The following is a 22,234-nucleotide window of genomic DNA, read 5'->3' on the forward strand; positions in this document are numbered from 1 at the left end:
GAAGGCTTCCCCAAATTCAAAGAAAGGTAATGAAGATAACATCCTCCTGCGCCCCGAATCTAGGAAGAGAAATTTAACAATGATAGCAAAGATAATGATAATGATAACAGTAGGTGCTGGCAATCCTGAGGAGTGCTTTCATTCTCTCTATTTTACAGATGATTTAGCAGAAGCAGTCAGAGGTTAAATGACTCATCCTGGGTCATCTAGTTAGTAAGAGCAACCTAGAGTTAGTGCCTTGATATGCTGATGCTAGAGTGTGTGTTCTTAGTGGCTATATTACAACACATTTAAACAAGCCAGTTCTAGTCCACTATCAACCTGGTACATTACATACCCACTAATACACCATAAACTATGAGAATTAGGGACTGAAATGGGGACTGAAGAGGAATACATATATTTTCATTATCTGGATTTTTGCCTTATCTCCTTACTTGAATTAAAGTTGTGTCACCTTAAGACACTGGAGACAACCATAGATCAAAAGGATAGCCACATATGCCAGACATTTGAGGACATTAGGTGGTGAACAGGACATATAGTTCAAAAACCACTTTATAGTCAGGAAAAGAGATACAAGAATTATGTGCTATAAAATTTGTGTTAAAATAGAGATGTATACAGAGTGCTTCAAGAACACAATGGAAGGAGTGCTTAACTCTGAAAAGAAAAACAGTGATGCCAGACAAATTTTACAAAGGGTGTTTTAAAGGATGAATAGGAGTTTGACATGTGGGAAAGTAGGATGTTGGTGTCAGTGCTCTTTGCGAATGTACCAAACCCTGGGTAAGTTGGGAATGCTGGATGAGGTCAACAGGGGTTGTATTAGATAAAAGAGAAAAATGGGTGGTCCAGTTCATGTAGGATCAGCAAATTAAGAGTTCTACAGGGTTTGAAGTCATTTTCCAAGGTTCAGGTAATCCTCCATTATCCAAATGCATCACCATAACTGGTGAAGGTCAATGAATTAGACACAAGGAGAGGGTAAGTGACTTGTCCTAGGTCACTCAATTAAAGATTTTATGTGATTAAAATGAATTCTCCGGGAAATAGATGAGGCATTAGAAAAGATAGCAGATTCTGTGTGAGGTACTTTTCTGACACATATAACCACAGCATTTTGTTTCTTGGATGTAGAGTAAATTATTAGAATGCCTTTAGAAAATATTAATCACCTTCAATAAGATGCTTTACCCCTATTTCTTGTTCTTTTTATATTTTTTCCAGGGATGTGTGTCTATAGGTAAAAATTGCTTTTAATTAACTAATTAAATTGACATACATTTGCAAGTGTTTCCTTTAATATACAACCTACATGTTTCTATGATTCTAATAAATATATTCAATGCTACTAGTTTTTCATAATGCTCTCAATTATGATAGCAAAATCAGTTCTAAGAAAATGCACTAATAACTATCTTAAATTACATCAACAATAAAAATGAGAGAGTTTTAGCTCAATAATTTGAGTTTTTTAATTGAAATATTTATGCATAAAAGCTCATGATGTCACCACTAATGGCTAATTTATTTGTCTGACCCATAATAAATATGGAAGAATTCTTTTAATAAAGATGAATTGCTTTTAATAAAGACTAAAATACTTTTAATTTAGTTTAACAGTAACCACAGTATTGGCAGTTTTTCTGGAATAATTGCAGCAGTTAGTTTTTTCAGAAGTTCCATTCCAGATTTCAATACTTTGCATGAGAAATCAGAAAAGCATTGTTAACACGCTCTACTTCATTTGGAACAAATTTAACTTTTGCTGGTCAGCTCAATAAATGAAATCGAATACTTTTAATCTGGGACAATGGCATGCTCTACCATAATATGCCACTGGCGAAGTCATTCATTTTTTTTGTTGTTGTTTTTGTATTGCAAAGAGTTGGTGAAAATTTTCAGTGTGAGTTTTATTTTTCTATCCTTGGCTATATATTTGTTTTGCTACTTAACAACAATAACAACAAGACTACCCAGGCTCCATCTCTTGTATTTTATCATGAAATGAGGAAGTCAATATGACCTCATCACCACAACTAGAGCACAGATCAATGTCGACTATATATCTTTGCATGTCCTCAGAGGATTGTCCCAAATCCCCATATTTATTTAGTATGTATTTATCCAACACGTACTATGTGCTCTAAACTATACAAAACTCTTGAGGGGATGTATTTGTATAAGAGACACAATACCATAGTAGAGAGAAACGGACCTGGGCACTAGAGTAACTAGCCCGAACAACCCTTTACTAGCTAAAACTTAACTTATTTAAACCTCAGTTTCCTGTCTATTAAATTGGAATTATAATACTTCCATGTATAACTATTGTGGAGACTAAATAAAATGCCACAAATAGCATTAGCACATTATAGATGCTCAGTACCACTATTTCTCATTTTTTATAATCATGAATTTTGAGTCATATTGGAGAGACCCACATTCACAGTCAAATAAGAATTTAAAGGTACTTTAAAGCAAGTCCCCTATATGGCATAGTTAATTGTGAGGAGTGTTCAGAACAGAAGTTCTGTGAGTCACCAATACTAATAGAGTTGTCATTTCTTGGAGTTGAGTTGACTGAGTGAGGCTTCATGAAGTTGGCAATATTTCATTTGGATCTTCAAGGTGACTAATTCATTTGGGCACAGTGGAAAAGAGTTATGAAAGCTTTGGTTGAGTAGAGATTGTGAGAAGCATCTTGATGATAGAATCACAAATGTCACAAGAGCTAAGTAGGAGTGGAATAATTTGACTGCAACACATAATTTAGGTAGAAAAATTGGAAATAGATACAATTTTAAAGTTAAATAAAGATACTTTTATAGAAGTTAAATGTGTTATTTAGGAAATTGAAATCACATGACTTTTGAATTGAAGCTGGTATTTTTAATAAAACTTGTCTAACTTTAAAATACATATTGAATAATCCTGGCTAGTGTGGCTCAGTTGGTTGGAGCGCCATCCCATTACTGAAAGGTTGTGGTTTGAATCCAGTCAGGGCATATACCCAGGTTGTGGGTTTGATCCCTGATCCAGATGTGTCTGATCCCTGGTCTGAGCATGTATGGGAGGGAAGAAATTGATGCTTCTCTCTCACATTAATGTTTCTCTCTCCCTCCCATTCTCCCTTACTCTCTTTCTGAAAACAATGAAAAAATGTCCTTGGGTGAAAACTTTATAAAGAAAGGAAGAACGGAAGAAAGGAAGAAAGAAAGAAAAGAAAGAAAGAAAGAAAGAAAGAAAGAAAGAAAGAAAGAAAGAAAGAAAGAAAGAAAGAAAGGAAGGAAGGAAGAAAGGAAGAAAGAAAACAAGTTGAGTGACTAGAGTTTTAATAATCAAGGTCTGAATGAACTGGGCTAGTGGCAGAACCAATAGGAAAAGAAAGCATAGAATTTCAATGAAAAAAAATAATTGGCTTTGATTATAGATTGATACATGGGGGTGAAAAAGAAAGGATAAATTAAGATTTATCCAAGTATTCAATACTTGTTAATTTGACAGGTTAGGAAATCAAGATGTGAGTCCTTCATCCTCATGGAGTAATTAAAAATCTAAAAGCAGATGAGTTTTTTAAGGCAGTGTTTCTCAGCTGTATCTTGAGTGGTTAAATACACTTATTCTCTAAAACTTATTGAGACACTGATATATGTGCTACATGCCAGGTGCCCTTTTGGGTACCAGAACTATGGTGGTGAACACCAACAAAGTTCTGACTGGCATGGAGCAGTCAGCACATGATTGATAATATGCATGATACATTCAGTTCTACATAAGAGCTATAATGCCATGATTCTCAAGAAAGTGAGAGAACAGTGGCATTGCTATGAAAATAATTCTAAATCTTCTCTAATTTATTAAGCAAGTAAATTATTCACAAACATAAATAACTTATTATAAGCAATTTTTCAGTGATAACCATTATACCTCAACACCTTGGATGAGAACTTAAGGAGAGGTTAGGAAGAAAGAAACATGGCTCAAAACTAACCTTGGGGAATAAACATTTGTGATGAAAGAGAAAGTAATCAGTGTATCAAATAAATCAAGAGATGTATGGAGGGATAGACAGATAGACAGATAAATAAGAATAGAAAAGTAAAGATTAGTGAATTTAGAAGACTAGGAAGAGACCCAAATGGGGCAGTATCACTGAAGCTAAGTGAAAAAAATACATTTTGAAGAAGACATATTTTGTATTAGTTAATAATAATGATAGGTGTAAAAAATAGAATCAGGGAATTTAAAGCTCATTGATAAACTTTTCAAAGAGCAGTTCAGCAAAGTAGATGAAATCAAGGTAATATCAATGAGGCTATAGAAAATAGTATTCATTGGATAAAAGGAGGCACAACATAACCCAAAGTTTTGTCTTATAAAATGTATTTATAAACAAATAAGTTGATTATGGAAAAGAGAATTAAAGGTGTTCAGGAGCATGGATAGGGCATGGTTGAAAAAGTGTACAGAATCCCAAAACCTGAAGCATACCCACTAGAACCTAAAGGATGTGTCACAGCAAGTGAATCTTGGGGTCAAGGACAGGGTATATCAGGTCCTAGGACTGAAATTTGGAATAGATGTCTTGTTGAGGGGAAAACCCATCAACCCTGATGTTACATGGGAGAAATTTGAGCACATTTTCAATTCAGTAATGAGTGTGGAAGCTAGCTTGCGAAGAAATAAAGAGGAGTAAAAGTGAACATTAGAAATTTAGAATAGACTGCTTTGTAAAACAAAATATAAAAAAGGTCTATTAAGCAACTATGAGGTTCCAATTGACAATGGACAGCAGCAGTGGGTTCAGTTTACCTTGTTTTCAAAGCAAAACTTTGGGAAGAAAAAATAGGAGGAAAAAAATTGCATGATATAGGTGATACAAGGGTAGAAATAGCATAAGGAAAAGGCAGAAACTGTAGGAGGCTGAAGACAGCCCTGAGAATATGAAATCATCCCTCTCTCACTTTCTGCCTTCAAGGACAGATGTAAAGTTGGCATGATAATGGCATTATATTTCAAGAGCTTATTATACTACCTGACACATAGTAAACATTAAATTTCTCTATTAGGCAAGATATGCAAACTACTATAAACAACTTCATAATTTCAGTAGCTTTATCATAACAAGGTTTATTTCCCTTTCGAGTCATAATCCAATATAAATTGGCAGGGGAGCTGTCCTCCATGCAATTATTCAGGATTTCATGGTCTTTCCAGCTACTGTTCTGCCATCCCCCAGGGTTATTGAACAATCCAGTAGATCTTCTAAGTCCAGCTGTTAGACAAGGAAAGAAAAATTGTGGAAGAACATGTGAAGAATAATCTTGAGGGTTGAAAATGCTATCTGTGGTCTTTGTCAGTGTCCCATTGGTCAGAAGTCAGTCACATGATTCTTTTTGGCACAAAAGGAGGCTCAAAAATCTAGTCTAATTATGGGCCCTGGAGGAAAAGAAAAAAGTTTTGATAAAAACAATAGCGGTCATTTTAACTGCTGTTATTATTACTATTATTGTTATCTATAGCAAAATCTTAGTCAAATTAATTCCCTGTGGAATGGAGATGATATTAAAAAATGTTGTTTTTTTTTAAGACATGTTTTGATGGACACTAGGGGTAAGAAAACTAGACTCATGGACACGCCATAAGCAAACCCTAATGTTACAGAACCAACCAATGGTGTTCTGGAATAGCTGTGGAGTTCGATTACCTGCCAAGAAGTGTGACTCCCAAGGCAAGAGTTTAGTGAAAAAGGAAAGGTGTTGTTTATTTAAAGGTTTTTATATGGATTTAGGATAATGGCAGATTTCTGCCATTAAGTCCCACTCCCTTTAAAAACACCCTAAAACAAATAGTCCAGCCTCCCTCTGCCAAACCAGGCCAGTTTCAGAATAAGCCACTCAGAGGTAGTTTTTCAGAAAAGCAGAAGTCTGTAGTTCAGCATTCCCAGTCACAGTTTAGCTACAAGCATCTCTCACAAATCTGGGTGGTCAGGCAGGTTTTTGCAGCGCCGCCAGCTCTGCTGCCTTCTCCTCCAGGAAGACTTTCAGGCAGACCTCCCAATCTCATGGCAGTTTCCTCTGCAGACCTCCCTGCAGACCTTGTGACTGACTCACTCAACTTCAAGACCTTGTGGCAGATGCCTGGACAGACCAGCCGAACTGTAGAACTCATGGATTTATGCTCTAATTTAGAAGTTCAGTTTAGAACTTTCTGCATGATTTAATATTTGGCTCTTCCTATGGTGCGTTAGTGTCTGCCACTTTTGTCAGCTTCCCAGTGTCTTCGACCCTCTTTTGGCTTCCATCTTTATTCAGGGCAAGAGTTGCCAATGATGCACAGGCATTCAGTGAGGACATCCACTATCCACTCCTCTGGATATGTTACCACTTACTGCTTGTTCTCACAGTCACATGCAAAATTCTCCCCAGCAGCTGCCTTGCCTTCTTTCCTTCAGGAAGACAAGGCTGGTAACTTGCCTTTGATGTGCAATGTATCTTAAATGCTGTTCTCTCATCTTTTCCCTGCCCAGGAAAAAGTAGGATGTTCCCCTACTTTCGAGGGACCCATGCTCTGCACGACATTACACTAGGAAGCCAAAAAAGAAACAGTTTCATCCTGAGAAGAGTAGGAAAAGTTTGGAGAACACTAAAATCCTAAACGAGCACTTCCTTTCTGGACTCTCCACATTTCTGACATACAGTCATCTATTACTCTGCCTTTCTATTTGGGTGTCCATAGGCATTTCAAGCTTAACACAGCCAAAACTAAACTGATGTCCTCATCTCCACCAGAATTTACTCTACTGGAGTCTTTTTTTTAAATTCCAGTTGATAATGTCTTTCTCCCAGGTATACAGATCATAAGTCAGAAGTCATTTTTGACTTTGCTCTTATCATAATGTCTGATAACCAGTAAATCAGGAAATTCTATTTGGCTTAATCTTTAAAATATATTTATAATTTGATCAATTTGTGTGACTTCCACTTCTGCTATACTGTCCTAAGCTACCATCATCTCCTGCCTTTGTCATAATCTTTTTTTAACACATGATTGATTATACCACACCATCTACTCAGAACTCTCCAATGGCTCTCACCTCATCCAAAGCAATTGCCTCAGTCCTTACAATGGCCAATGTGACTCTCAAATTCTGTTACCTCTTGTTTACATTGTTCTTCAAACCCTGGCCTTCTTGCTGTTCCTTACACATATCAGATATGGTCCTGCTCCAGTATCCTGGTTCCAGGTGTTTTCACAGCATGAAATTCTTTATCCCCAGATACCCACCTGAGTAATTCTTTCACTTCCTTCAAATCTTTGTTCATATGCCACATTTTGAACAGTTTTCCTTTGGTCATCATATTTGAGAAAGTAACATGCCCCCTTCAGTAATTCCCAAATGCCTTTAGCCTGCTTCATTTCCTCATTTTCTATAGCACTTTTTACCTTGACACATGGTATATAAGTTATCCATTTATTATGTCTACAATTTAGTTGTCTTCCCACCTTCTCACTAGACTGTTAAACTCCATGAGGTAAGGAGTCTGATTTTGTGTTGTTGTTGTTGTTGTTCACTGACGTATCCTAAGCTTCTAGAATAGCACCTGGCACATCTAGTTTAGTAACTACTTGTTAAATGAATGAATGAATAAAATGAGTTAATAAATATTCTCATTATTTAATAATTAATTAATAATAATTATTTAATTTTGCCTTGACATTGCCTGACAAATAGCAATTTCCTTCTATACATTGCAAATAATTTTGATAATAGTGTGGGCCCCTGACTACAGACAGAGGCTGGATTTTAATTGACACTTTGTTAAAGACAAAATTAATTCCTTTTTTATGAATAACTGATGTATTTTTTCCTTGTCATTATAAATATTCTCTGCATTTCAAACTGTGTCTGAAAACTTACAGGCCAGCAAATGGTTGGGAGTGGAAAGCATGCATCACTTATAGCTACAGTGATTTTCCATCTCTGACTCATCTGAAAAAGCCTTAATTAAGTATTTATTCTCATGGTGCAAGATCCAAAAAATCTTAACCACCATTAAGCTGTCTACAGAAGCAAAACAAAATGGAGAATTAAGGCAATTATCAGGATGATATGAACCATAGAAAACATGTTTGCCTCAATCTGGATGTTTCTGGAGAACTTATTTTTGACCTAAATTATCTGAGTAATCCCCTCTTCAGTTTGCATTTCATTTTGCACAGATAGATAGTAATTTAGTGTAGAGAGGGAACAGCCCATAATATAAGAAATAAGTGCGAGAAGAAACTCACTACCCAGAGTGTGTTTTGCTGTGTCTTATATTCTTACTAAATTTTGTTGCCAGAAGAAATAGAAAAACATAATAAAATAAGGACTTAGTAAGGAATTTTTGAATATTAACTGGTTTACTGAACATGTGCTTTGATACCTGCCTACCTTTTGATATTAACTAAAACAACCCTTCAGTATGAATTTCTCTTAGCTCCTGTTTAGGTTGTAACTTTAGATTCATCATTAAAAAACAAGTGGGTAAATAAAACAGGATACTAATCATCATATATTTATTTTTATGCAAGTGCAGATACAACTGGCAGAAGTGTGGGATGCTTTTGGTTTATATAAAAGCCAAATCCTAGGGATATATCAAGTGTGTGATAATGAGAAATTTGCAGATAAATTAGTGTACTAGTCTTGTTTGACCTGCTTTGTTAGGTCAATTTTAAATGTTTGATATCTTCAATCTCTTTTGGCAAAGATACATTTCCCAATAAAGCTATTTATTAACTTTAAAATTTGATATTCACATTACCTCCCCACCACCACCAACTTCAATGGTGAGCAGAGGACCTGTGTTGCAATGCTGTCCCAGTTGGGAAATAGGGCCCTCTCTGGCTAACCAGACCTATTTCTTGCTAGCATATGAACATCTCACTGGGGCAAATGATGGAATTCCACACAAGTCTCATCTCATATCATATGAACCTCATTATTTACTATCTTAAATATCATCCCTAATCTGTATATCTTTTTAAAAAATCAACTTTTATTTTCATTGATCTTCTCTATTTTCTTTGTAGTCTTCAATTCATTTGCTTCTGCTCTGATCTTTATTATTTTTTGCCTACTACTAAATTAAAGGTTCATTCGTTCTTTTTTCTAGTTCCTTGAAGTATAAAGTTAGGTTGTTAATTTGAGATCTTACTTATTTCTTAATGTAGGCATTTGTCACTGGGAACTTCCCTCTTAGACTGTCTTTGCTGCATTCAATAAGTTTTGGCATTTTGTGTTAATAGATTCATTGATCTTAAGATTTTTTAAATTTTCATTTTGATTTATTTTCCAACCCATTTGTTTTTTATTTGTTTTTTAGGAGGGTGGTGATTAATTTCTACATATTTATAAATATTCCAGTTTTTTTCTTGTAATTGATTTCTAGCTTCATATTATTGTGTTTAGAAAGGATGCTTCATATGGTTTCAGTCTTATTAAATTCATTAGGACTTGTTTCATAACATAATCTATGGACTATCTTGGAGAATATTCCATGTGTACTTGAAAAGAATGTATATTCTACTGTTGAATGAAATGTCCTCTATATATCTATTAGATCCATCTACTCTAGTGTGTTATTTAAGCCCAATGTTTCCTTATTGATTTTCTGTGTGAATGATGTATTCATTATTGAAAGCGGAGTGTTGAATTCACCTACTGTTATTGTACTGCTGTTTATTTCTTCCTTCAGGAATGTTAATATTTCTTTTATATATGTAGGTGTTCCTGTGTTAGATGCATAAATATTTGCAAATATTAATTTCTCTTGTTGAATTGACACATTTATCACTATATAACAACCTTCTTTATCTCTTACTACAGCATTTGCTATAAAGCATATTTTGTCTACCCTAGTTTATTTTAATTTCCATTGGCATGGAATGTCTTTTTCCATCCCCTTACTTTCTGTCTGTGTGTGTCCTTAAAGCTGAAATAAGTCTTTTGTAGGCAGCATAGACTTTGGTAGTGATTTTTACCCAATTTTTACCGAAAACTTTATCTGGAAATTTTTAATTTTTATTGCATTTATTGGGATGACATTGGTTAATAAAGTTATATAGGTTTCAGGTGTATAATTCTATAATACATCATCTATATATTGTATTGTGTGTTCACCACTCCAAGCCAAGTCTCCTTCCATCACCATTTGTTCCCCCCTTTTCCTTCTTCTACTTCCCTCCACCACCTTTTCCTCTGATAATCACCACACTGCTGTCTACGTGTGAGGTTTTATTTTCTTTGTTTAATTCTTTTACTTTTTTTACCCAGCCCCTCAACCCCTCCGCTCTGACAACTTTCAGTCTGTTCTCTGTATCTATGAGTCTGTTTCTAATTGTTTGTTAATTTTATTCATTAAATTTCACATATAAGTGAAATCATATGATACTTGTCTTCCTATGACTGGCTTATTTCATTTACCATAATACTCTCCAGATCAATCCATGCTGTTGCAAAAGATATCATTGCCTTCTTTTTTATGGCCAAGTAGTATTTGTTGTGTAAATGTAATTACAGCTTTCTTATCCACTTATTTACTGATGGCACTTAGGCTGCTTCCAAATCTCACCTATTATAAATAATGCTGCAATGAACACAGAGGTTCATATATCGTTTTTAAACTAATATTTTGAGTTTCTTTGAATAAATATCCAGAAGTGGAATTGCTGAGTCATATGGAAGTTCCAGACAGTTGTCTCCTCAGCAGGGCACAAACTCCAAAGGGTGAGGTAACAAGGAGTCTGGGGGGGTGGAACTGTTTTCCCCCATGATGTTACCATATAGAGTGGGTGTTCCACCCAAGAAAGGTGGTATATGGGATGTGAGAGAGTGACTTAGTGCAGATATCCTAGCAGCTGTTCCTTCAGCTCTTTCCCAAGAGCCACAAACTCCATTATATCCTTACAAGACTATAGTCTGCTCTGCCATCCCCACACCAGAGCCCAGGGTAAGTGGCTGCTAATGAAATTTTATGTGTTTGTCTTTAAAGAGGGCATCTTTGTCTCTAGCAGACTTCCATCTCTCCCTGGAAGACAGAATCTCTGCTTAGACTGCCAGATGTTAGGTGGGCCTTCCTTCCTGGCGCTCGTGCCCTAAGCTGGGGAGCCTAGCTTAGAGCTGAGGCCTCATGGTTCTCAGCAGTAATCTTTGCTGCTTAGATATCCCTCTGAAATCTCAGTAATTGCCTGTGAGAGTGAGGCAAGTTCTTTTTGGGGCTCTGCCTTTTCTACCAGTCTCGGTGTGGCTTCTTCTGTAAATCCTTGGTTATAAGACTTTTCTTCAGCTAATCTTCATTTGGTTATTAAGATTGATTGCTCTATATTTTAGTTGTAATTACAGTTAGTTCCTGGGCATTGGTGACTGTAATATCTACCTAATCTGCTGCCATCTTGGATCTCTATCTCACTTTTTTACCTTATATCTTTTGATTGGGGAATTTAGTTAATTACATTTAAAGTAGTTACTTATAAGTGTAGGCTGACTTTTGTCATTTTGTCAATTTTTTTTGCTGGGTTGTAATTCTGTTTTGTTTTTTTTTTTCTTTTCTTAATCTCGTAATTTGATGATTTTTCTGCGGTGGTATGCTTAGATTTCTTTCTCTTTACTTTTTCAGTATTTACTGTAGGTTTCTAATTTTAGTTATATGGCTTATATAATATATTTATATTTATAGTCAAATTGAAGGTGATAATTTTGAAAGTATTCAAAAGTTCTACACTTATACATTCTCACACATGTTACATTTTTGATGTCACACATCTATTTACTTTGTGTATCTGTTGACAAATTATTGTAGTGAGTTATTTCTGTACCTTTGTATTTTACCGTTCATACCAGACTTGAAAGTGATATAACCACCACGATTACATTAGAATATTCTGACATTAATATATTTATATTACCAGTAATTTTTATATTTTATATGTTTTCTTGTTATTAATTAGCATCCCATTCCTTTCAGCTTGAAGAACTTTTTTTAAATTCCTTGTAAGGCCAGTCTTGTTGTAATAAATGTCAGCTTTTTTCTGGCTGGGAAATTCTTGTCTCTCCTTCAGTTCTGAAGGACAAATTTTCCTGGTACAGTATTCTTGGTTGGCAATATTATACCATGCTTTTCTGACCTCTGAAGTTTCTGCTGTAAATCTATTGATAGTCATGAGGGAGTTTCTTTGTACATAACAAGTTATTTTTCTCTTGCTGATTTTAAGATTCTCTTCTAGTTTTTGTCTTTTGACAATTTGATTTTAATGTGCCTCAGTATGGGTTTTCGTTGATGTTTCATGATTTGTAAACTCTAAGTTTCCTGTATCTAGATAACTATTTCTTTCCTGAGGTTAGCAGAGTTTTCAGCCATTATTTGAGTCAGCTTTCTGCCTCCTATATGTGTATATTGATTCATTTGATGGTTTCTTTTAAATCCCTTCAGCTATTTTTACTCTTTTTTTATTCCCTTTTTCTTGTTGCTCCTCTGATTGGATAAATTCGATTGCTCTGTATTTGAATTCACTGATCCTTCTTTTTAATTTAGCCTGCTGTTGAACCCTTCTACTGAATTTTTTAGTTTAACGATCATATTCTTCAGCTTTGTCATTTCTGTTTGAAGGTTTTTAATGTTTTCTATTGTTTTTGTTGAGATTCTCACTTTGTTCACATATTGTTCTCTTGATTTCTGTGAGCATTTCTATGACAACTATTTTGAACTGTCTCAGGTAAATTATTTGTTTCTGTCTCATTAAAATCTTATCTTGTTCTTTCTTTTGGGATATATTCTCATGTTTCTTCATTTTTCTTAAATATGTGTTGGTTTCCATGCATTAGCTAAAACAGCTACCTCTGCCAGTTTTGAAAGAATGGTCTTGTCTTGGATATGAAGCTCATCAACCAGCCCAGCCTGTGTCCCTTGTTGTCCTTCAAACCTCTGTGATTGTTCAAGCTCCCTTCTTTGTTCTTAGTTGCTTGCAGTAGCTGAGTGTGTGTCAGGATCCATCAATGTCCCGAAGGGGAGAGTTGCATTCAGCACCTAGATGCAGGCTCTTTGGAAGCTGGACTCTCAGACAGCAGCTGGGAAAGTATTAGTTAAGCCTTTTTTAGGAAATAAGTGGGAGGTGGCATTTTTTTGTTTGTTTGTTTCTTCTTCGCTAATCACAGGTGTACAGCTGTGGGGGTGCAGGTACTCCTGAGCCTCTTAGAAACATCTTTTGTTTGTTTGTTTTTTTTCCTGCAGTTCTATGGAGCTTCAAAATGCAAGTTTCTTTAGGCCCATTCCTCCAGGGGCCCACAGCCACAAATCTGGGGCACTAGATGCGTGTAAAACCCCATCCAAGGAGAAAGATACTGGCAATCTGGAGAAAGCTAGAGAGAGATGTCATGGAGGTGTCTACAGATTTTCCTGGTCTCTGGAGAGAATGGCAGTCATATAGTACCTCTCAATGGATGATAAACTAGAAGCCTGACCATCAGGCAGTAGTGTTTGAAGTGTGTAAAGAGACATCTTTTAAGAATAGTATAGGCAATGGTTGTTTTTGCCTGATCGCTCTATACTGAGCTATGGGAGGATATATGGTTATGAACTGCTTTTTTGGTTGCTACAGTATTGTAGGACTCATGAAGCACCTTTGGGTATCAGAGTCAGGCATTCTGAAGACCTGTCCCTTGGGCTGCAGCTGCAAACCTCAGATGCAGAGATACATACAACCTTCCTTCAGGGAGACACTGGCAACTTAGGGCAGGAGGGAGACAGTGACAAGGTGTCTCCTAGATTCCCTGATGTCCAAGGAGAATTGTCATCTGCCCCCAGGTGTTAGCTAAATTAGAAGCCTGATCCTCAAGCAGCAGCTTCTAATATATGAAAATAGATCCCACTGAGGCAAAGACAGGGAAATGGGAAATTCCTGCCTGCTCTTTGTGTGTTGAGCCTTGGGCAATAGCTGCAATGAATATTCATGTCCTGTAATAACTGCTTCTTTGTTTGCTAGTGTCTTATGGGTCTAATAGGCAAAACCCTGCTGAATATCAAAGCTAAGTGTTTTGTGAATCCATCTCTCAGATAGGAGTTTTAAAAGATGGGACACTAGTGTAGGGTCCAAATGCTCCTCAGGGAGAAGCTAGGAGTTGGGGGCTTCCTCCTGATTGTACAGTGCTTCCTGATTGAAAGTGGAGTTAATGATAAGACTGTGTCTCAGCCTTTCCTACCTATTTTGATGTGGGTATTTTCTCATTTTCCTGATGTGTAGAAGTCACTAAGACAGTTCCTGGATTTCTTTTAGAGGAAATCATTCCATGTGCATCTAAAAGTTTATTCACTGTGTCCATGGGGGAAGGAAACTTTAGGAGCTTCCCATTACATCATCTTCAAAGACTCTCCTGAAGGGTTCTCTATTAAGACATGTTTATCCGCATTAACTAATTTAATTTCTCATTACTGAAACATCCTTAAACTTTCTAATCTCTAAACATCTCTACATATTCTGTGCTTTGCTTATAATGTTTCTACCTGCATTTCTGTTTAAGCTAATCAGACTTGCACGTCATGGTATGACTCCAAACCCTTTTCAGTAAAATTCCCCCTTTATCATGATAATATTAATTGCTTCCATCTCTGAACTGACATAGTATAGCTCCTTTATGTATTCTTTTTTCTCTCTCTTATTTTCTTATTCTTTCTGAATTATAATTCTTTTAATTATGAAATATAAGTTCCACAGAGAAACTGGCATAATATCAAATTGATAGTTTAATTGGTAGTTCTAAAATGAGCTCCTGTGTAACAACAGTCCATGAAGAGAAGAACTAGAACATTGCCAGTATCCAAGGAGTCCCCATTGTTCTGTCCATTGACAGCCCTCTCCCTCTCAACAGAATTAACTCCATATATATATATATATATATATATATATATATATATATATATCTCAAAACAATATAGTTTACTTTTTCTCTTTTTTTGAATTTTACACGATTTTGAATGTTATATTTTCTGTATAAAAGATAAACTCAAATAGTAAATACCCTGAAACACTAATACAGTCAGTACTTTGGGCCTTTCTGTCAGTATTAGTTATAATATTTAGCACATAATTCATAGCTATTACTATTATTTTTATGTCTCTGTGTTATCTATATGTACTCCTGACTTGAGCTGTTAATTAACTTTTGAATTAATAACTTGACATCTTGCTTTCTAGAGGGCAATGATTCATCTTAAATTGTGTTTATAATCCCCTGTATTGCCTAGCACAGAGTAGGTGCTTATTAATTTTTTCATTCTAGTCAGTGCATCCAAACAACTGTTGCTGTTATGAAAGAATAATAAATTTAATATTGAATGATCATGTATAAGATTCCTACTCAATAGCCCTTTATATTTTCTTCATAGTACTTGTTACTATTTGAAATTATATTATTCATTTTTTTTAAATTTATTTACTTTTTAAATACATTTGTCTCTGCCTCCCGCCCACCTCTTTCCCTTGCCCCCCCCCCACCTTCCCTCCCTCAGCTCTTCCCCTTTGGTTTTGTCCATGAGTCCTTGCTATATGTTCCTTGGCTTTCCCCGTCTCTTCCCTTTCCCTGCCCCCCCTTCCCTCTTGTCTCTGTTGATTTCTTTTCCTTTCAGTGTTGCTGGTCATATTTTTCTTGCATCTTTGCATTGTTGGTTAGGTTCTGCTTATAGGTGAGATAATATGGTATTTGTCTTTCGCCCCCTGGCTTATTTCGCTTAGCATGATGCTCTCCAGTTCCATCCATGCTGTCGCAAAGTTTAGTACTTTTTTTCATTTTTTCTTTATTTTCTGTTACCACAAAGGGAATATAAGTTTGTAACCCTAAAGCACCTGTCACAAAATAGGTGCTTTATGAATATTATTGAATTAAGGGAAAGAATGACTTTTTGGAGAAATCAAGGAATTAGAGCTGCTTATGACATTGACTTTTTATTGATGTCTGTTATTATTAGAACCCTATTGATTTCTCAGGTCCTATATTTCTAGAAGATATTTATTATGAACTTGGCTAATTATTTTCTTTAGTGAGAGTATCAACTTTTCTGAAGGCCAGAGTTTGGTCTGGAAAATTAAAGATCAGCTGTTTTTGTTCAGGTTTAAATGTTCTCTTTACAAAATGAGGGATAATTACATGTAGACCTTTTTAAATTATTAAAATCAGGCAATAACATGATTAAAGTAATGATGGTTTTTCACAGTAAAAGTAAGATTTTTATAACCTTGTCATAACATATGGTATATTCATATTTGAAAGAGGCAGAAAAATAACACTTGGTAGCTAAAAATTATGCTCTGAATTCTTCATGGCTATAAATCATGGCTATACCCATATAAAAGGTTAATATATTTACTATTTTCAAGGGTTTTAGAATTTCATTAGATTAAAACTATGTTTTCTTGAGGATGAAAACAAGAGAAACCTTCCATTATCATCTTCTCAGAATGCTCTATATGTTGTTTCTAGGCTTTATCCATTTGGCAAGTAATTATATTTCTTGAGTGTTAATTTCTAAGATATGACAGAAAAGTATCTTATTTCTTGATAGAGAAATTCTAGGTATTCAGAAAGTCTGGATTCCAAAGTGAAAGTACAATATTGTACAAGTGGGGAGAATTGCAACCCTCTTCCCTGGGTAGCAACTTGTCTTTGTGTTGTTTGTATAAGTGATTTTTTTTTTACATTTGGTATCTATAAAATGTGCGATAGAACTAGTGCATTGAACCAATATGCACATCTTTCATTTCCATCCCACTGTATTCTGAATAGAGAAACTGAAGTCACATCAAAGTCCCATGAGTTCTTATGACCCTGAAGCTCAAGACATCATTTTAACTTGGGGAATAATTGTTTAGTTCAACCTTTGCCATTTAGTTGATTAAAAGCAACCAAAAGATCTAGATAGAGCAGTTTAATATCTGCATTAGCATTTCTTTTAGCTTGTAAACATTTTTGCAAATATCTAATGTTCAGCACATCTCTTACGTTGTTGATATCAAAGCTGGCAGACCTTCCTTCCCAGAGTTCTAAGAGTGTCCAGCTGTCTGTAGTGCTCTCCAACTATCTATGGAATAGATATTAAAGCTTTAGAAAGCCAAGATTTGTTCCTCCTTGTGAAAATTTTGGGTGTACTTCATTTCCATCATTAAGTACTTTTTTTCTGTATGAGACCACTTTCTGAAGAATGAATTTATATCAGCTTAGATTATAGATATTTTGGTATTCTCAACCCAATGAAAACATACCATGGTAGAAGAAATCCTTTAAATTACTTAACTCCAGCTCTCTTAATATTTTTCAGACTTTTTGGAGATTATGGGAAGAAAAGTTAAGTCTGTAGTTTTGTCCCCATGATTAACTTGAGAAAAACTAAAAAACCCTGCTTCCACCATAAAGACAAATGTATTTCCCTTTAGCTATGATTTCTCTTGGGGCAACAAAGGTAAACTATAACATCAATCCTAACCACACACATACAGACAAACCCCACAAAGCACAGAAACACACATGTATTACTATTCCAGTGTGTCCAGTACACTTACAGATCTTCACTGATCTTACCAACTTCTTTATCAAAGAGTATGACTTTGAAAGTAGGTGAAATGCTCACTGATGCAAGATGCTCTTTTTTATTGCCTGGCCGCTCTTAAATTATCAACCTTTTTTCCTGAGCTGAAACAAACTCAGCTGTCATTTATTGTATTGATCTTTGCAGCTACCCCTCTATAGTGAGGTATTTCATTTTGCTGGGCTATTTGTTGTTCTAGTCCTTAGGAAGTTTATCTCATCCACAGTATCTCAGCAAAGCGTTTTCTACCATAATTGTTCCTGTTTAACTACAGTGTGTCCATTATACCATAGCAATGTATTGAGTCACTGTCAACGTGGAAGGATGAGCACTGGGAGTGATATTTGGCTATAGAGATTGATTGTGGATTATCATGGGAGAGAGAGTGTGTATGTGTGTGTATATTTATACACATACACTATATATTATTACCTTGTTTTTGCAAAGCAAGTATAATTGACCACATGTGGATCTTAAAGCATTTCCTCTGGGATGACATAGTTTACAAAAAATATACAATAAGCAAAATTCTGTATCTATATGTACCTAACAACATGAATTTAAAATTTATAAAGTAAAAATTCAAAAAATTACAGGGGAAAGTTGATAAGCTCACAATTGTCATGGAATATTTTAGTGTCTTCTAAAATATGATAGATAAAGCAGACAAAGAATATCTAAGAAGACAGAAGATATGCAAGACATATAATAGTTAATGAATGGAGAGAATGATATATATGAAATCATTGCACCTATCATAGTGCTATAGGTATAATTTGCAATGGATATTTAAAATATTCTTTAAATTTATTTTTAGAGAGGGGAAGGAGAGGGAAAAAGAAAGGGAGAGAAATATTAATGTGTGGTTGCCTCTGGACCGCTCCCTACTGGGGTGTGTGTGTGCCCTGACTGCGGCAGGTGTGTGCCCTGACTGGGAATCAAACCAGCCGCCCTTTGGTTTGCAGGCCGGTGCTCAATCTACTGAGCCACACCAGCCAGAGCTTGCAACAGATATTTAAATACAAATAATACTTATTGAAAAGTGGAATAATCAGTCAACTTATTTTCTCTAATGACTCTCAACTAAAGTTTTTTTTCTTTATTTTTTTTCTTTTCCCATGTAGCCAAAGATCATGGTCTTTTTTTTTTTTTTCGGGAAAAAGATCAGAAAAATTTGTTTATTAGCATCTGATAAGCAAGTTAATATAATTTGGTTAGAAATAATGTGTTTGGTTGTTTAACACTATGTAAATTGAACTCACTTCAACAGATATGTTGATGCATTGGGCATTATGTATACACTAGAGAAGTGGTTTCTAAAGTTAGCCTGCATTAGAATCACCTTGACATCTTCTTCAAACAAGATTATTGGCCCATCCCCAAACTGAATAGGACTGAGATGGAGTCCAGGAATTTGCATGTCTAACAAGTTACCAGGAAACACTAATGTTGCTGGTTGGGAACCACACTTTTGAAACTGTTGAATGACAGTAGAATGAAGAAGCAGCAGTTTATCAAACATCATTCAAATCACTCAAAGACATTCTTAGCCTTCCTTATATCTTTAAATTAATTATTCATATTTTCAATACTTGAATAGTCATTCTTTCAAATGGGGAGTCCACTTAAGAATTAAGGACAGTATGCATCAATTGGTTGAATAAGAGCATTAGCAATGATATATGATATTCTTCTCAGTTTTACTTTTTTACCTTTTACTGGTAACTCTTAACACTTGAGCCTCAGGTTTTGGAAGATTTAAGTGCCTGAATAAGGCATCCCTAGGAAACTAAGTCGGTTCTAATAAAATCTTAGTCAATGTTTCTAAAGCATGTGAGCATATGGCTGCTGAGTAATCAATTTTCTATCGTGCATTTCAGATGTAGGTTGACATAACAATAGTCCTAAGTGTGTAGCACAAAGCAACACTTTAAACTGGAATAATCACCTCTAATGTGGAAGGAAGGATAAATTTAGAATTCAGGATTGAGAAAAATAGTCAGAATGTGAACTGTAGACAGATGCTTGTTGAATAGTTACCAAAAATGAAAAAAACTTTACACTTCAGATTATGCTAATTTTCTCCATCACCCAAAGCCCATATACCTTTGCCCTACAATATGGTCTACCTTCTGATTCTTCCATAAAGCCTTCAAAAATTTCCCAGGCAAAGAAGTTTTTGTCCTGTTTTTCTCATACCTGCTTTCATGAATAACATAAAATAGTATTTTATTGTGATTGTTTACATATCTGTTTCTCATTAAACTGGAAGATACTTGAGAGCAGGTACATTCTTTATATGTTTGATTATCATGTACTTAATATTGTAGGGATTTATAATTGGTCAATAATAATAATAATAATAATAATAATAATAAAATACTTGTTAAAGAAAAAGCCCTTTAAGAGCAAAGATCTCACCTCCATCAGTCAGCACGTCATCCTTACACCAGGTAGAGTCCCTCATACTGAATTGATACTTATGAAGTTAAACTGAAAAACACAGCAGGAGACTAACCCTAGCTTCGTGGGGAAAAATAAATCTCCAAAGCAGGTATGACCTGATTCCCTGTTGATCCACTCTGTGAAAAGGCAGATAAAACCATCTGCTCTTGGTCCAATATAGAATAGATCGTAGCTGGGATTGCAAGCCCCTTCCCTTGCTATGCCACCTCAGTCCCCTTGCCACCATCTTTACACACCATCTCTGCCCTTGGTTAGTGCATTTTGTGGTTTTTTTCCTTGTTAACCTTGCACTGCTCAAAGCCACAACCTGACATCACACTGCTGCCATGGGATACAAATTGCTAGCCCTATCACAAACCCTGTCTCTGAAGAGGCACTTGGTTGGAAGAGTGAAAACACAGAGTAACGAGATGCCATCTGCATTTCCTACTACATAGCTCAATTAGTTGATTGATTTGTAACACTTTAAAAAACATTTTCTAGGCAAAGCAAATTAGGAGAGTGTTTTATAATGTATTCAGTTTAATTAAAACTGCACTAAGTGGAGTACTTTGCTTCTTGGTATCAGAAAAAATATCACAAGGAAGTCACATACCATATTGATTTTTAACCCCCAAGCAGGGGTGAAACCACATTGTTAAAGTTTGCAGCACCTAGAGCTACACTAGTGCACCCCTTTAAAGGGTTTTCTGTAATTAGAAAGTAGATTAGGTGGCAAGAGAACACATTAGGATGTCAGTATAGCATAGGGAAGGAGATAGTGGGGAGAAGCTGGTAACAAGCTCCTTATTTGAATAACCAACAACACCTGCTCCTTGTTGCATACAAAAATGCTTTTATCATCTGAAGGGGAAAAGAAAATCTGCAACCATTTGAGATCAGTCTAAAGGCTTGAAAACAAGTTAGAACTGTTGAATTATATGCAGGTCTTTACTGATAAGGTGAATGCATAAATAACCCGAGGTTTTCACAATTTTGGATAATTTTAGATGTTAATCCCCTCCTCCTTCTAGCATCTCAGATTGTCCCTACCAGAATGCTGTCTCCACATTTCTGGGGCTTGTCACATTACCAGATGCAAGAGGGCTTCCAAACTGTCATCTGATTAAACCCTCAAATTATTAGAGACATTTACATGGGTAATTATGATTTATTTAAAAGCATTTTGTTTGCATTGCTCGTCTCAGTTTCTTCAAAACCAATTACTGAGAAATTAATTGGATTAGTTTGATTTTATTAAATCATTTGAAACTTTAGAACACATCCCTTCACATAAGTATTTTTAATGTAAAACCAAAACAATGAAAAGAACACACTGTGGAAATCTGTATATTTTATGTTTTCAAAAATTCTGTCACATGCTACTAAGTGGTTAAAACAAATAGTAGAAACAGTAAGTTATTTTTTTAGTAGGAGAGATCAAAGTAAACCATGTGAATAGACTGTTTCAGCTGCAATTCATTTGGCTAAACCAGTAATACTTACTAGGGATTAGTGTCCTCGAATTTTGATGGAATTCTGTTTCTCCATAGAAGATATACAAAGGATGCTGATAACAATACACTCCCATATCATAGATTATTTTTCTTATCACAAATGTTTTATGATATTTCATATTTATTTATTTACTTAAGTTATTTAAATTCTCTTGGAAGGATTGAAAACTGACCAGTGATGTGTATTCCACCATTCACTCTAGGACATTCCTCCATAATGAAGTTCTGACTTCTTACATCTAGTCCTTTCCAACCTACAGAGGACCTCAGAATAATGCCATGGGCTTCTCCATTTACTTTTTATGAGGAATGCCATAAATTAAATCAAAGTATTATCTACTACCAGTTTTCTAGGATAGACAGTTGCTTAAAAAATACTGTGGGCAAGTACATCTTGGGTATTTATTCCTTAAGGTTGATAATATTCTGTGGAAACTGCCAGCAGTTCATCTCTAAGTGAATGCTATGGATGAGCATATCAAAAAGATATTTCAGAATAACACATTCATGTGATTCTGTTTTTAATAGGACCCATAGTCACCCTACCTTTCCAAAGAAAAAGAAACCCAAATATATCTCTGTGAAAACCCAATGATTCTATAAAGTGTATGTTCATAAATGCATAGTGAATCCAAGCCAAAAAAGAAG

The 22,234-nt window shown here is 35.3% G+C and overlaps 1 protein-coding gene across 1 annotated transcript in view; it reads left to right on the forward strand.

Annotated features, from left to right (window-relative positions):
• The window catches only part of MACROD2 (mono-ADP ribosylhydrolase 2), a 2,155,137-nt gene that overhangs the window by 1,837,742 nt on the left and 295,161 nt on the right, over positions 1-22,234 (forward strand). The window lies entirely within an intron of this gene.

The sequence above is a fragment of the Pteronotus mesoamericanus genome, unplaced genomic scaffold (assembly GCF_021234165.1).
Source record: "Pteronotus mesoamericanus isolate MK-2021 breed Mesoamerican mustached bat unplaced genomic scaffold, CSHL_Meso_final contig_25, whole genome shotgun sequence".
NCBI classification, from domain to species: domain Eukaryota; kingdom Metazoa; phylum Chordata; class Mammalia; order Chiroptera; family Mormoopidae; genus Pteronotus; species Pteronotus mesoamericanus.